The following is a 17,842-nucleotide window of genomic DNA, read 5'->3' on the forward strand; positions in this document are numbered from 1 at the left end:
GAGATGGATTATCTGTCTAGGGTATATTATAGATAATTAAAAATTTTCAAATCTTAGATTTAAAAAGAAAATTTTTTATGAATTTCTAGCTTAAAATAATTTGCGAATTTTCGTGATTTTTACGTATGTTGTCAAAATTTAAATTTAAATGCTTGTAAATAAAATGTGACTGTGCATTTCTTCTATTTTTCAACTGCTATTGTATAAATATTTTAGGAGCTTTGTATTAAATTTTCAAATCTTAGATATAAAAGGAAAATTTTTTATGAATTTCTAGAATAAAATAATTTACGAATTTTCGAGATTTTTACGTATGTTGTCAAAATTAAAATTCGAATGCGTTTAAAAAAAAAATCGTGACTTTGAATTTTGTTTTATTTTGCAACTGCTATTGTAAAAATATGTTAATAACCTTGTATTAAATTTTCAAATCTTAGAATTAAAAAGAAAAACATTTATGAATTTCTATTTAAGATAATTTGAACCTAGCCGTAATTTTTACGTATTAAGTCAATATTTGAACTTCAAATGCTAATTAAAAAAATTGTGCCTATGAATTCTTATAATTTTTTAATCACTCTAAGAATAACTTATGAGAAACTTTGTATAAAATTTTCAAGTATTTTGATAGGGCCAAAAAAATTTTATCGACACTTCAAAAAAAATTTTCAGAAAAATTGAAAATTTCAGTTGTCTATAAATATCTCAAAAAAAGTCAAAATATTTTGAAAATTAAATCATGTAAATAAAATGCCAATCTAAATAACTGGTAAAATTTTAAAGTATCTACGACTTATACTTTTTGAATAATAACAAATATTTAAAATCGTTTGAGGATAAATCGTTATCGTTACGCTATTTTGTAAAAATTTAAAATTCAAATGCACTTAAAATTTTTCCTATTATGATGTTTCGAGTTTTATCTATAGCTACTCGAAGGAAAACTAATAGAAAACTTAGTGTTGTATTTTTAATCCTTAGTTATAAACACAAAATTTTTTATGATTTTTCAACTTTCAAATTACTTTCAAATTTTCGCGTTTTCGACAGATTTCGTAAAAATTTGAACTATAAATGCTTATTATTAAAAAAAATTGTGACTAACGCTTTTTAATTTTTTTTAGCTACAATAAGAACAACTCATAAGGAACCTTGTATTAAATTTTCAAGTTTTTTTTGTCGTTCAACATTTTTTTACCAGCACTTCAAAAAAATTCTTAAAAAAGTTTAAAATTTCAGTGGCCGGCCTATAAATAACTCAAAAAAAGTTAAAAATTTGTGAAAATTAAACTGTATATAGATAACACTAACATAAACATTTGGTAAAAATTTCAAGTATTTACAGTGATTAGTTTTTGAAGTACAACCAAATAAAAAAATCGATTTGGTCGAAAATTGGTTTGGCGTAAAAATTCCCGTTTTTCTGTCATTTTTTTTTTTGTTTTTCTCGATTTTTTAAAAAAAACTGTTGGAAAATGTTTACTTTTGACCTCTATAATGCACCAAGGATCTTCATTTTTACATCGGAAACCACCCCCAAAGTTTGAAATCGAAGCATTATTTCGACTAGTTATATGCTGTGACACAAAAACAAAAAAAAAAACACACATCATTGTAAAATCAATACATTCATCACTTCGTTCAGAATCTAAAATGTTATCTGATATTATTATTCATTTAGAGCGGGGAAATTGTATTTATTTATTAATTATTCAAGTTAATTTATCAAATCAATTATTATTGTCCAATCGCCATTTATTGAAATTAAATACTATTTACAACAATAATATTATAATAATCTGTTTATTATTATTATTATAGTATATCAGAACTTATACTGAGTTATACTTATATAGCTATTAATACTTTAACTTTTTTTTTGTTCTTGATGATAACGTTTTTCATTATATAGCCACGAACAATGACTGATAAATATAAAAAGAAAAACGTTTGTAGCTCCTTTTAAGAACAATATACACATTCATTATGATTTATGTTATTTATTATGTATCTATGTTTAGTCGTGTGTAAGTATTAATGGTATTATATCTATAATATTAATCATTTTATAAAATCATTTGACATTTTATTATTCTCTTTATTTGTGATTCCCAAATTACGACTTTTCAGAGGTATGGTACGTAACGTATCTAATTGGCAGATACAATAAAAAAAAAAAATTACACTGTATATAGTCATATTCATATCAAACAAAATGAAACTGAGAACATGGTCTCGACGTCAGTATATGCAACTATGCAAGTCTTGCCGCGTTTTCAAGATTACGATGGTGTAATATTATATGTATATTATTGTACCTATAGCTATTATTTTTATTCAAGTGAGTGGAATCACGAACCATGACAAGATATACTTAAATCATCGTGTATACCTATACGCATGCATAATATGTAAATAATAAATATTATAAATTATTAGACTATATTACCTATATACAGGGTGATTTTTTAAGCACGTTCATCCCATCATTTTTATGCTTAAATTATGCATGTAATCGGCCTAAGTCGTAAAGTTCGTAACTTTGTGATAAAAATGAAGAAAAATACGCATCATACGATACTTCATAACCCCAATTTTACAATTTTATCTTCCATAAATGATATTGATGAAATCGGTGATCACATATTGTAATGAAATGGATAATTGGAAACAGTCGTGTCCCAATATTATTGTGGTACTAAACGGCTTTTACAAATTAGGGAACTAAACCGACAAATGTTTGAAACGTTTTTTCACGTTTTTCACTAAAACAATATTTTCGAATCTTTGAAATTTTTTTTATCCCTTTAGGATGAACTTGTGGCGAAATAAACTTCTGTTTTTTTAAATAGGAAACTATTTTGATGCATCTAAATCATAATTATTCAAACTAAAGTAGTTTTTATGTTATACAATTAGTGTACAAAGGATAATATATTTATGATAATGTTGATTGAGTAGATAAATGGGCTTTTAGACGATTTGGAAAAATTAGAAATTAGTAATAGTTATTAATATTTATCTATCAATATGAATAATTTGTAAAAAGTTCCAAGTATAATACTACATCTAATATTTCATAATATAGTTTATATTTTTATAAAACCATTTTTAAGTATTTCCTTTTTCATAGACATTTTAATGAATCAGAAACTCGTCATTAGAATTTTGATTTTAATATATCAAACTTTTCAATAAAATTACCCACTAAATAATTCGTAGTAAAAAAGGGGTTTACATTTGAAAATAGAAGTTTGTATCACCACAGTATACTTATCAAGTATTAAATCAATTAAATATCAAAATGCTTAAAAAGTTACTCTGTATTTATAATACACTATATCTACAGGCTGATTATTTTAATTAAATCTCAAGTCTACAAAACTAACGTGAAGCATTCGAGATAAAATTTTCCGTTTTGGTTATTGTTGTATTTTAATAGCTTTAAATATCGTACCATAGAAATTGAATTTCTTAGCTTTAGACTAGCAAGTAATAACTAATAACCGATAGTAGTTACCAATTTGAAATATATTGGTTGTAATATAAAATATAAAAATAAGTTAATCGTCATGTAACCTAACCTAACCTAACTGAAGTGACCGAACAGAATCACTCACTTTCTACACTCATTTTTACTGTTTAATTATATAAAACATAATATTATTTAGACTCGTAGCTGTTGACAGGTGTAAATGTGTGGTGGAAAACCACAAAAAATAATGACGGGACGAAAAAAAGTCTCATTATGAGTTTAACTCTGAACAATCCTTAAAGTGAAATAAAATAATCGTTAGAATATTACTCCCGCGTTTGTATTTCATCAGGATATCTTTTTAACAAGCCGAGGTTTTTAAATATTGAATTTTCCTTATTTTTTAATGTTCTGGGAAATTGGCCAAATGCATCGTAGTCTACCACCCTGTCACAAACTATTGTTCTACGTAAATTATAATAAATTATATCGCATATAATAGGTAATAATGATGGATACCTAAATTATAAAAAATATACTTAATATGCAGTAGGTAGATAGCCCATAATAGTCTGACATATTATATTATGCCCGTTTGATGGGTATAGCAATTATTACTACCCTACCCTCTTCCCCTCAGTTGGAAATATAACTAGTTATATAAGTGTATCGTACACAGCAATAGGTATATACAATTATATTAATATATATTAATATATATTATACATATATATATATATATATATATATATATATATATATATATATATATGCAGGCCCTGCACGAACACAGCTGGCTGTTATTGCTGTATAGACATATTATATTATATAGGGTGATTTTTAAACAAGCTCACCCAGTCACCCTATTTGATATTTCATGCTTAAATTATGTATACATACAAATTCTGATTTTTTTTTTTGAATTTTTATATAGGTGCACCCGAAGAGAATATTTTGGAACCCTTGAAATTTTTCGTACTACTTAAAGATGATCTTTCAACAATAAAAACTTCTGTTTTTTTAAATAGGGACCGATTTTTAATTTTTAATTATGAAGCAGTTATTTTTTTGTGAATTTTTTGTATCTACCTAAATCACAATTCAAGTGAGTAGTTTTTGAGTTATATATAACTTAGTGTACTAAGGATAATATATCTATGGAAACGCGTAGATTTAGGGGCTCAAATGATTTGAAAAAGTTAATAATTAGTTAGGTACTTCTATTGACTTATAAAAATAAATAATTTGTAAAAAGATCCAAGTTCCTATAACAAAATAAATACTACAAAATGTTATAGTTTATATTTTTATAAAACCATTTTTAAGTAGGTATTATTATCCTTTTTGTAATCGTTTTAATAACTCGGAAACTCCTCATTATAATTTTGATTAAGATACATCATAATTTTCAATAAAATCATCTACTAAACAATTTGTAGTAAAAAGAGGTTTTCATTTGAAAATTAGAAGTTAGTATCACCACAGGACACTCTTCTGCAAGTTTTAAAACAAATTCAGAAATTTGAATATATAGTCTTAACTCTTAAGGCATATTATTAAATTTTAAAAATCATGATTTGTGTGAATGTACTAATAAAGGGAAAACGAGGTCGATCAGCATGTCTTAAATATCACCCTGTATGTACGCGCGATAGTTGCTGCAATTCAACGAAAACAACCCTCGCTCGTATATACACACTATTTTGTTATTATCGTCGCATGGTATAGGGCTGTTTTTCTATTGTATCTTACAGTTTTCTCTCTTTCGTTTCGTATTTTTTCCCCCAAACTCGTTTTTCACTTGCAGCGGCGTATTTATAGGATAAATAAGGATCCTTTATTACTTGATATATTGTATTATTATGTATAGCCGTTCTGCAGCAGGTATAAACAGGCACATTCATAATAATAAATAATAATATTATACCTTCCTAAATCGTAGTATCATACATATCTATAGATTGTATATACGTGTACATGATGATTTGGTTTTTTTTCCTCGTGGATTTCGTCCCGACCCGTCGCCCGAACTCCCGTGGGCTGTGCCCATCTTAACCTGAATATATCTTAACCTGTTGAACATTGACGGCGGAGGTGGCGGCGGTGGCGGTGGCGACGGCGCGGCGGCGGTACACATGCCATGCCACACACCACATCACGTTACGCGCTTGCCGCTTAGTCGGTGGCCGCATTCCGTACCGAGCAGTCCGTCGTCCGCGTCTTGATTGTGTCGTCGACGCTCGCGCGTGCGTTCCGTCCGTCCAGAGTTCGTTTTTCGGATTGCGTTTGTCCGCCCGTGAGCGTTTTTGTAGTTCACAAGTTTACGTCTGTTTTGTTTTAAATTTAATCCATCCGGAAGCTCTGAGACTGGATTTTTTCCTTCCCGTGTTTGACTTCAAATGCGTAAAAAGCGATCGGTCTAAAGACCAGCGGGTTCGCTACGTCCCGCACCGTATGAAGAGTGAGTACATGCACATAATATATACGTAGGACTTAAACTTACTCAAATCAGCGACATTTATTTAAATACGAATCATACATATGGCGAAATCGCCCAAAACAATACATTTTTCAATTACGGCCATAATTTGGGTTAGACCATATTATTGTTACCTACTTTTAAAACGTTGCTATGTGCCTATATCACGATACATGCCTATAGGCTATAAATAAGCTTTTCTGAGGCCTAATAGTCTTAATCTATATTCTATACCTACCTAATATTAATGTGTTGCAAATGGATTTGAACATCGTACAGCACAAATCAGTAATTTATTTCAAGACCGTGTTCACCACTATGGCGTATCCTTTTAAAAGGCACCTGCAACAGCACATATTCGTCATACGTTTCACTAACATTCAAATTATTCAACGTCTGAAATCTGAATACATTTATCGGAACGTTTAAACAAATACATTTTAATTAGCTCACTGTCCCCGTTAAGGAATAGTTTACAAATAATAATTACCCTTGAAATTGCCGCTCAGCTATTGAACGTAATTCGATATGCTTACATTGAACTTATAATACTTATATGAATGTTGACAATCGTTTACATTATACACTTTTAATAATCGTGTATATGATTCATTCACGTTTATCATTTAATTATTGAATACAAAAATTATTATGGTATTTTATTAAAAGAAGATTTTTTTCTGATAGATAATCGGATATTAGTATTACTGGCATATACCTATTTAATCAGTAATAATTTTGATTGATCTAACAGTTTTTGTAAAAATTAGCTTTACTTGAATGTAGCCATACGAGCAGTGAGTATATGTACGCTAAAAAGTTAAGTTAAGTTTAAATAATAACGTTTTGTATCCTAATAAATTATATTTGTTCCACCTCACACTCGTCTTCATTATCACTTTTAGTCAAACATGTTATAGCTGGTATATTTAACCAGGTATAGGTTTATGGTTTAGAAGATTATAATAGTTCTTCCTTTGAACATAACTAGAAACTTAATGTTTACATAAACCATGTATTTATATATTTTCATAGTTAAGAATTTATTAATTTGAGATGGAATGTATATGTAATTTACATCAATTAAAACCTCTAAAAAAGTATTCAAGAGACTTTATATTAAAGGTGATGCTAGTTAGTTAAATATTTTGTACTTATGTAGTAGTTGATTCAACGTTGGGCTCTATCACTGGATGGCCTCCCTTCTCACACGTTACATTATTGTTATTATATTAGGTATATGTACATAATGCTGCCTAATTTTCTGATTACATTGAAGCATAGATTTTAAATATTCTTTTATATTAAACAAAAAAATATTTTATATGATAAACCTAATTGAATGTATGTGCTGTTTAAACATAAATTACATTTTTTTTCCAAAAACCTAATAAAATGTGCATGAAATTATAGTTGTAATATTAAAATGGTGCTGTACTGTCTGTACTATTTATAAAATGTCAGAATGAATAATTTTTTTTATTTTAAACTTGTTTTTTTTCAAATCCAATAAGTATAACAATATTGTACATTTGAATCAAAATGAATAGTGTCTCTTTGTAAATGTGGTTGTATACTTATATAATATACATGTTAAGCGCCCACTGCGAGTTATTTTTTTATTTGAGTTTTTTTAGTATACAATATAATATATAGTAGAGTAGGTTAACAGGTGATGATTGTCTTGATTTAATATTTGAGACTTTTTACACCCACTGAGTACGTGCGTAGCGTAAAATTGTATAAAACAACATTACTACTGCAAGCATTTATTTCATGTTAGGTACCTCCTAATATTTACTGCCTTCTTAGAACTTAATTACGCATGAATTTGGAGCTAAAGTATGGACTAATTATTATTGAAATACATTTCATACAATTACAAATTTGAGAGAAAATCGTACATTTATTTTATACTTGACTATATTGTTATATTAAATGCTTTTTTTTTAATGTATATTGAACTGTGTAAGGTTATTGAGATTTTTAATACGATTGTTTTTTGTAGTGTACTATATAAAACCTTAGGATTTAAGCATTGTCATGGCCCATGGGTGTTTGTTTCACTTGACTTTAATTAGGTAACTGATAATTTGTCTATAGAACGATATGTGGGTGACGAGAGACTTGAACGTCTGCATTTGTGCATTCTGATTTAGTCATTCGATTTTATTCAGTAGAAACGGTTCTATATTTTGCCGGTCTGAAATCTAACCAATGTTGTTATTATTATTATAATCATTATGTGGGTACTAAAATAGTATGTATGTACAATTGTACATGTATATTATGCATATATATATATTATATATATGTTATGCGTATAAGAGTGGAATTCACCTTGTAACCTGTTGGTTGACCTTAAAGTTATACATATGCAAACTGCTAAAATCTCGACCCCTCCTTAACACTATCCGACTATCGCCCGTAATTTCATTCTCTCTCTTTTTTTCCTATTCGAGTATCTTATCTATTAAGTGGTAACACGGAGGAATTCTATACGATTAATTAACCAGAACTAGTCAATAGAGTTAAGAGATGATGAGTTTGATCCGCAACGCATACATATATATTTCTTACACATTCAACTGGGTCAAGGATTTGTAAAATCATTAATGACCTGTTATTGTAGTACTTTTACCATAATTGTATTTATTATTATTAAAAAGTGCTATACATAAAAAAGTATCTACATTGAATACGTATTATTCAATTAGATAGGTATATGAAATTATAATTTTTTCTTCTGCGAAATATGTATCATATTATAGAAACCGGTCGGAAATAGAAATTATATTTTTCAATTCGATTTTCAGCAACAGTTTTCTGAGTTTTCATGAATGTTACATATTATTGGCTATTATAATTCTAAAATTTGACAAAAACTACTTAACCAATTAATAGTTAAATTGTTTAGGACAGATTTGTTAGAATTTATAGTTGAGTAATTATCTTCTTATTTTCCTTTAATCGTTTAAATATATATAATAAATAGCTATTTAATTTAGATTAGAATTTTATAATTATGGTATACATATTTACTTAATTTTTGACAATCATCAATCACTTTCGAAATTCTTTTAAATGCAGAATTCTGAGTGTGAAAATCATTACGATTTAAAATCGAGAAATAACGGTTTGATGATTGTAATTGCCTTGAATAAATAGGTATAAAATATATTTGTTGTTGTTAATTCATCACTATGAAACTTAAAATATTATGTTGTAATTGATTTTGCATAATTTATTATTTGTATTAATTGTATAGTGTAAACATTTTTTTTAACAAAAATAAAAAACTAGGACCAAGGAGTGTAGAATGTTTACCAGCTATTATTTTAGTAACTTATTAAATATATCAATTGATATCGTTTAACTATTTATTATCACATAAACAACTAAAATTTAAAATAAATATTTCAGTTTAACTTAACCACGCTTACTGATATTAATATTTATCAATGATTAAAATATTATTTCATTTTTTATCAAAGTTTTCTTTAAAAATAATTGTTTAAGAATTTTGTTGGAGTTTTAATATAATTATACATATTAAATGATTGTATAATATACCTAAATACCAACATGAAATATGAATGATTTAAATATGTCTATAGTAACTACTTATAATTATAAAACATCAGGATTTGTATAGGTATTGCTGATATTTATCCCCGAAACGGACTCTTGAAATTAATCCACTGAGAGAGAGAGAGAGAGAGAGAGAGAATAAAACGGTATAGATTCGAATTCAATTGCACGGAACGGTAATTAAATGGCGGATGTAGATTAAAAAAAGTTACCTCAGTATTATCTATATTTTAATTTAGTTTTATTACTGAAATTTGTAACATGGAACTGATTTCACATTTTCTCGTGGATTGAAAACAAATATTGCATAAACACTTTTATTTCAATTACAGAAAATAGGAAATAATCCAAAACATTTTTGGTCTTTTCCATGAAATATTTTATCCATGTTTTTCCTAATATTTTACTCTTCAAATAAAAAATAATAATAAGTAATAAATGAATAATTACCCTTTTATTAATCGATAATTTTATATTTATGCATTGCGTAGATACTTACTTTAAAATTAAATTGTATCGATATTGAATTATTCCGAAGTATAACCCAAGTTATTATTTTGACAAATAATAAATTGTTTAGTTAATGTCCTGTAATATAATCATGTATTATACAATCCTTAAGGAAACCGATATGGTTTTGTTGACATTGTTGACAAATGGATGTCTAAGTGTCTATGGTCAATAAATTAATTTCAAGGACTTATCTAATTATCATTTAAAGTGAAACTGTTTACTTAAGATTAGAAATTTGAATGGTTAATGTAATGTCAAAACATTTATTATTTATATTTATTCCATAAAATTATATAAATCATTTAAAATCGTAATGAAAAAAATAGTTTGTTTTATATAACTATTATTTTGTATTCGTATTATAGTCAAAATAGACAGCGGTAAACATTATTTAGTGAAATTAGTAATATTAGATGTTAACTTCAAAAGATTGTATTTCGTGTAATATCTGAATTATCTAGTAGAGCAATAATTTAACAACAGTAAGACATGAGTCGGGTACGTACTACATTATAGTAAATATAATTATGGGTGAGTCTATTCAGTTTTTACTTTCCATAATGCGTTATGGTATGAATTTTCGTATAAATTATGAATATTTTTAGTTATATTTTAAAAACGAAATGGATCGGTAGGTAAATTTTTATCACTAAATGTATTATTGTTACATTTTCTGATATGTTACTTTAGGGCACTTGACATGTGCTCAATAGAACAATTAACATCTAGCAATATACCTATCCATTATTGGGCTCAAAACTTTATCAAGATATTTGTAAGTTATATGAAAGTGGAGGACATTTAAACTGTAATAAAATAGCAGGTAAGAAAAAAGGTTAGTTATAATTATTTTACTGTGTAATCTACGTTAGTAGATTAATAATCTTGAAAAAGGTTATGTTAAGTAGTAAATATAGCCAGTAATAATCATCTCGACCAATTCACGATGTTCACTACACCAGTATTATTTTTGTTTCACTTATATAGATTTGGATCAGAAAATCCCATAAATATCGGGTAGTGAGTGATATAATTGTAATTATGGCGCAGTTTGTACCTACTTTGTAGTTAAAAGTCTGTGGTCATAACTCGAGTTTTTTCATTTAAGAGTTTATTTTTAAGTTTTAACGTACAAGTTTTTTAAATGTTAAAAGTATCTTTATATTTTCACTGAGCAACGCGAAAACGTTTTGTTAAACAAATTTTAGATTTGTAAGAGATATTGAAATAATATGACAATTTTCCAATTAAAAAAAAAAAACAAATTGTCAAATAATTAAATTTATTATTATTTTATGTGTTATGATAGTTTCTCAATTAAAAAAATAAAAACCGGAGAAGCCGCTTTGCTGTGTAGTAGTTATTTTATGTATCTCGTAAGTCATAATTGAGTAGGTCACTGTAATGAATGGGTTAAATTTGAATTCAATTATAAACCATTGCAATGCATACGAACAACGATCTAATCAGATATAATCAAGCCTTATTTGTAAGAATATTTTATTGTATTTGTAATGTATAATGCTACAAGTAATTTATTTTTATTTTAGTGTGTTTGTAGGTTGAACTATTTTTGCTAAAACCGAATTAGGTACACATAATATAAGATAAATGTTATACATTTTGTCAAACTTTATGTCTAAAAATAAAATTTTAATTTTAAAATTTCTATAAAAGCAACTCATGTGCACCTAATCTTGCATGACATTTTCTCAAGCTTTTTGACCATATACTTTTATTAACACTTTTTAATTTTTTTAATTTTACTAAACATTTTATTTAAAATCTATACAACACAATTAGTAAAATATTTATCAACACTTTGAAAAAATTAATAAAATTTCTATAAACAGACTAATATTAATCCACATTTTTTACTACTCCAAAAGGTATAATGACAATGACAAACACAACAACAAAAATACAATATTGTATATCCAAATCAGATTTATATTGTTTTATCTTTACACTTTAGATTCTAAAAAAGGTTACGGTGGTGTGGTTTACAATCGTCAATCGTTGAAGGTTCTATCCAAATTTTATATAAAACTATACTTAATGCATTTGGCTACATAATATGTATATAGCTATCTATTATACATAATACCATCTACTCTTGACTAGTATTATACAAAGTATAATGTATCATAATTAAACTAAATCATTTCAAAGAAATGTCATTGAGCTACCTACCATAGTAAGTATCTGCATAGTTTTGTGCTTATAATCCAAATTCTTCAAAAAAATGAATCCCTTATAAGAATTTTGATCTTTAATATGACTAGAATAATATTATTATATTATTAATTATATTTAAATGTACCTATGGGTTGTTTTTATTGATTTTAACAATACAATTTAATATAAATAGGAAATTTAATTTAATTATGTTTCTTCTTAAAACTATAATCTTATTAAATATTAATATTGCATTCATTACTCAAATATGATAATTTAATCTTTATGTTAGATTTTTATTAGGTAGTAGAAATAATTTAAAAGTTAGTTATTTTGAATTATTTGAATTACTGAATTACTTGATACCACTGTGTTTCAAATAACGAACATAATAATATACCTAGCTGATGAATTATATATAGGATAATAAATTATGAAATTTTTTTGAACGTCGTATACAGAGATTGATCATAGAAAGCATAGAATATGTTATTCATGGAACTGTGCAGGAAACATTGCTTCATACCAATTGACTTTATAAAATAATGTCTATGACTTGATGTTAATGTCATTTTCCTATAATATTAATTTAATTCAGACAAAAGTCATCGAATTAAATCATATTCACTCAGTGTCAAATAATTTAATGTTTTCCTGATTCTTTTTTGTTACCTAACATTATTCGTGCACTGCTTAAATTTACCATACAAACTTCTCATCGTAAGCGAAAGTGTCTATAACTATCTTCAAAAGCAAATTAATCTTCATTAATGTAGATCGTAATGATGATGTAATGACAATAGGTACTGACTTTTACACTGTGGGTTATGTACTTATTCACTGTGCTATAACTAACGTCATTATTTTAACGTAGACAAATAGATATATTCTATGCGAAAAATGGCAGATTTTACAATGACTTGTTTTTTACGTTAAATAAGCACTAAAAGTGTTATAACGTAGCAACCAGAATAACTTCTACCTTTACATGTTAAAAATTTAACTCAGATATGCTATGTGGTAGTAATATAGAGACAATTTGTTTAATTTTTGAGAAATTTTAAAAATCGTATAGAAATTTAAGAAATTTAAACTTTAATTCATCAAAATTATTAATAACATTACTTTTTATCAAATATTGAATTTAGATTTTTCCAAATCTTTTGTAAACATTGTTTACTCTTATTTAAAACGATATGATAAGTTTTTAATTTTTTAACTAAAATAACAAAATTATTTCTTATAAGTTATATTATATTAATTTTCTAACACTTTCTCTCTGAACTCTTGTGTGTTATTAAACCCTAATAGTGGATCTTATTTTACTATAGTTATACTATAATATTAAAATAGATATAGTCTTTCTTTTCCGTGAGTCTTTTATTATTTAATAAAAGAGACGTTTCATTCACTGCTTACCACTTGGCCCTGAAGTTTAATACAAATATGCCGATGGCCTGATCATGAAGTGATTATTATAAATTATAAATTGAAGTAATAGATGATATCAAGGTCAAATAAATCATTGCTTATAGAAAAAAGGAAGTTATAATTCTCTGATTATTTTTATGTTTGATACCGAAAATTTTTCATATTCGTTATTATTAAATATACCTCATTTTATTTAAAAGTTCTTTTTAATTTTGAACATCGCAATGAATTTTTTAATAATTTTAATTTATTGTGAATTTGTAATATTGTCCATCTTAATTTTACATTAAATGTCCATGCTTTAATGTTAATCAAGCTGAATAAAGCTACACAATTCGTTTAAGTTTATTTATTTTCGTCTCTATATTGCGCAACATTTCGATTAAAACTTGAAATTATAATTTAACTATCGTTCGTATTTGATAATACCAACTATATTGGAATTAGTATTTTGGCTGTGTTTCGGCGTATGATATTATGAGAGACCAGATGCATTTGCAATACTGCGCACGAACTTACAGACAATACACACACCGCGTTCTTTAACTTCTGATCATGAAATTGTGTCACACGCACATTTTTAGCTGGATGATCAAACTTATAGTTTTATAATAGGAGGCATGTGAGTGAAGGGTACAGTTATTGTTTTTTAGGCATTCCCATTAGACGTGATTATAATTTTGAATGCAACAAGCCAAATTTAGGTACAATATATCTATACAAAACACATTAAAAAGGAATATAATTAGATACAAATTGATTAAAATTTTTCTTCAATTTTAAATGTATTTGCAATAGGGAAAATAAGTTTATTATTATTAGTTATAACAACCCAGATTCTTAAGTATTTATTAGTAATCAATTTTAATTGGGATTTCTCTGAATAATAAATATAACTATGTTTAAAATATTATTCCATTACAGTTTAAAAATTAATTTAAATATTAAATCAAATTTTTATTTTTCTCTCTGTAATGTTCTGTCGTATAAAAGTATTCAGTTATCGACTGCTGTCATAGAATATAGTCTACATATAATAAAATTATCGTAAACAGATGATCAGTAACATTTTTCACGTTTTCGTTGAATTTTTAACTTCGAATAAGAGCGCACTTTGATAAACTATTAAAACGCTTGTCCAATTCAGTCACAGTAGCCGCCAATGACTAACCATAAAACTTTATATAATCGTTAGCAAATATTTAAACTTCCAATAAAGATAACGCATGATACTTGACGTGTTACGGTACACCGATTTAAATAGGTATCACGAACAACAATCGTTTTTTGACTTAAACGTGATAATGTGATATAGCAATACACAGTGCGAAAAATGATCCATCATTTTTGTTTCTTTTTTTTAGAAAATTCATCTAAAGAAAAAATATTTTTTTCCTGCAATAATGCGACATATTTTTCCGATTATTCACCAATCAAAATTTAAAAGAAAAAATTGGTTGATCCAGTGATCTGGTTTCTTAAATTGTGATTGATGACACTAGTTGGTTAAATCCGACCCACAGTAGGATTGGGGAGCAGCATGAAAAATGAAACAAAATTATTGTGGTCACAGTGGTAATGAACGATTTAACCGCAATTTAGGTGATTGTCTTGTTTATGTGTGGTTCAGCAGGAGATATTTTATTTTCTAAATCGGTTATTCACCGTTGAGTTTCGCTTTGTCCTGCAAATTGGATTGTTCATTAATTCGAATACTCAAAGGATATTCATTAAATCTTTAATTATTATTTTAATCGTAAAATAGATTTTGTTTTAACATTGATAGGTATAAAACCGTTTGAATTCAAAGTATCACGCCACCTTTAAAAATAAGTTCTATAGAAACCGTATATAAGTGCGATGGCAGGAGCACAAAGACCATCAAATCGCACATATTTTCAATCTGTTTAACAATTAAATCATGAATTCATGGTTGTCCATTTTGCATCGTATTTTCACAACATCAGGGTGAACTAATATGCATTATACATATATGGTTTGGGTCAATTTTCATAAAGTAGAACTGTATCTACCTTTGTCTATAAATTAACTAATTAGCTTAAAAATGTAAATACTTTTTTAATAATAATGTAAAGTATTTAAATTGTGTTGTAAATACTTATTATTGTTTTCGAATATTAATTTCAACTTCTGTTTTCAAATAATAACACTCTTTTCTTCTGTAAATTATACAAGGGATTATTTTTCCGAACATTTTGACGTATCAAAATCAAAATTTATACGAGTAGTTTTTAAAAATGTAATGGGTTTATAAGATTTGAGGACTATTGAGTAGTTTTTGAAAAGATAATGAGTTTACAAGATTTGAGGGCTATTGCCTATTTGAAAATGTTAGTAATCTATCACTATTTATTATTGGTAACACAAGTATAATACATTATTGATCAAATTTTATGACTATATTTTTATTTTAGTAAAACTATTTTCTAATAAGACTAGTGTTTATTATTCTTAGTACAAACATTTTAATAACAAAAAACTATTCATTAGAATTTTGAAATAGGTACATCAACATTTTCAAAAATATGATTCGCTTAATAATTGATAGTAAAAAGAGGGGTTTTCATTTGAAAGAACTCTTAAACTAATATAAAAAAAAATCAATAATTTTAAATCATGGTATTTGATTGTATAACTAAAAATTACAAAACTTTGAACTTTAATAAATTCATGAGCATGATTGACGAATCCCCTCTATATACCTATTATATTACTAATACCTACATTCAATAATCATTTTATTGAAAAGTATTTTAGTATTTGTACTTATAGATTATAATATATATTGGTATTTATGACTACTTCAATGTATTCTTTACGAGGTACACTAAGTACCTAACGTACAATAGCTATAGCCTATATTACATATAGTAGCATTTTCAATATTGTGTTAACTACCTACCTGTATAATATTTCACGACTTTTATGCACATTGATATAATAACATTAACCATTATTTTTCAATGTAAATTTAATAACATAATGTAACTTGTAAGTAATAATACTGTTCATGTGCTCATTATTACTGTTGCAATAACATAACACTCGAAGATATTGATTATATTAATATTACTTTCACATTAAAAAGTAGAGAATTATTCTTTATGGTATAAAGGTACGTTTATATATGCTATCCAGATGTTTTATTCAAAAAAAAAATCTGTTTAATTTGTTCAGTAACGTATTCGAAATTCCAGAGGTCGAACTATACTTCATCGGTCTATTTTACATATATAAAAAAACCCATCGTTTTCCTGAACATGTTTGACGACTGTTTGGATGTGGTCTTGACCCTAACCCGCTGGTATTTATTATTCTAAATATCGGTATGTTTCCAGAATTGTTAATGTACCCATGTAACAGACTTACAATATAATTTTTTTATTTCTCGTGATAAAAGATTTCAACTTCATATCTTTATTGCTTATATCAACGTTTACATTTTATTTTTCAATCAGTTATAAATTATTATAAATTTTAGATTTTTTAATTATTCAAATCACTTGGAAGTCATTCTGATATAATGAATGTACCTACGGCAGACGCTTTATATGACTGTTGCGTTACCACATCTAGATCTTGAGCAATTTTTTGTTTATGAATTAATCATACCTGTTAACCATAAAATACATTTTTGGTCCAACTAAATTACTTGACATAATTAACACATTTAAGGACAAAACTAATATTATTATATCGTGTCACGTGTGTAATGTTTAAAACTGCTAATATTGTATAATTGTTCAAATTGCAATGTCACATATATATATGCCTGTTTATAATATATAACTTATGTGAGAAAGTATGAAATATTTGCTAAATCGTAGATGTTTTAATTTATTATTTGCACAGGCAAACCATATATAGGTAGGTATCCTTAATTTTTATTTAGTTTACTGAAAATCCGGTTGATTTCTAGTTTTAAATACCTAAATAGTATATATCATTATTCATTATTGATTAACCATACGCCCTTTTGATAAAGTCAACTCGCATATACAATTTTACCCATCATCCGGAAAGTTACTTAACGCTTAGAAATAATAATCGTCTAGCTGTTGTCTGAGTCTGTAGGACACTGCACTTCCCACCTTATGTTTTACTGGTCTTACCTATAGGAGTTCTTCAGGATGCCGGGCTCGACAGCGTTGTAT

At 26.6% G+C, this 17,842-nt stretch overlaps 1 protein-coding gene across 1 annotated transcript in view; it reads left to right on the forward strand.

The window, feature by feature from the left end:
• Window positions 1-5,641: 5,641 nt before the first annotated feature.
• Window positions 5,642-17,842, forward strand: part of conu (Rho GTPase-activating protein conundrum) — a 67,144-nt gene continuing 54,943 nt past the window's right edge. The window contains exon 1 of the mRNA XM_089220393.1: window positions 5,642-5,936. The gene's annotated coding sequence lies outside the window, so the exon portion shown is untranslated. The remainder of the gene's footprint in view (window positions 5,937-17,842) is intronic.

The sequence above is a fragment of the Diuraphis noxia genome, unplaced genomic scaffold (genome assembly GCF_037042655.1).
Source record: "Diuraphis noxia isolate RWA-SAM2 unplaced genomic scaffold, SU_Dnox_SAM2 contig0002, whole genome shotgun sequence".
Lineage (NCBI taxonomy): Eukaryota > Metazoa > Arthropoda > Insecta > Hemiptera > Aphididae > Diuraphis > Diuraphis noxia.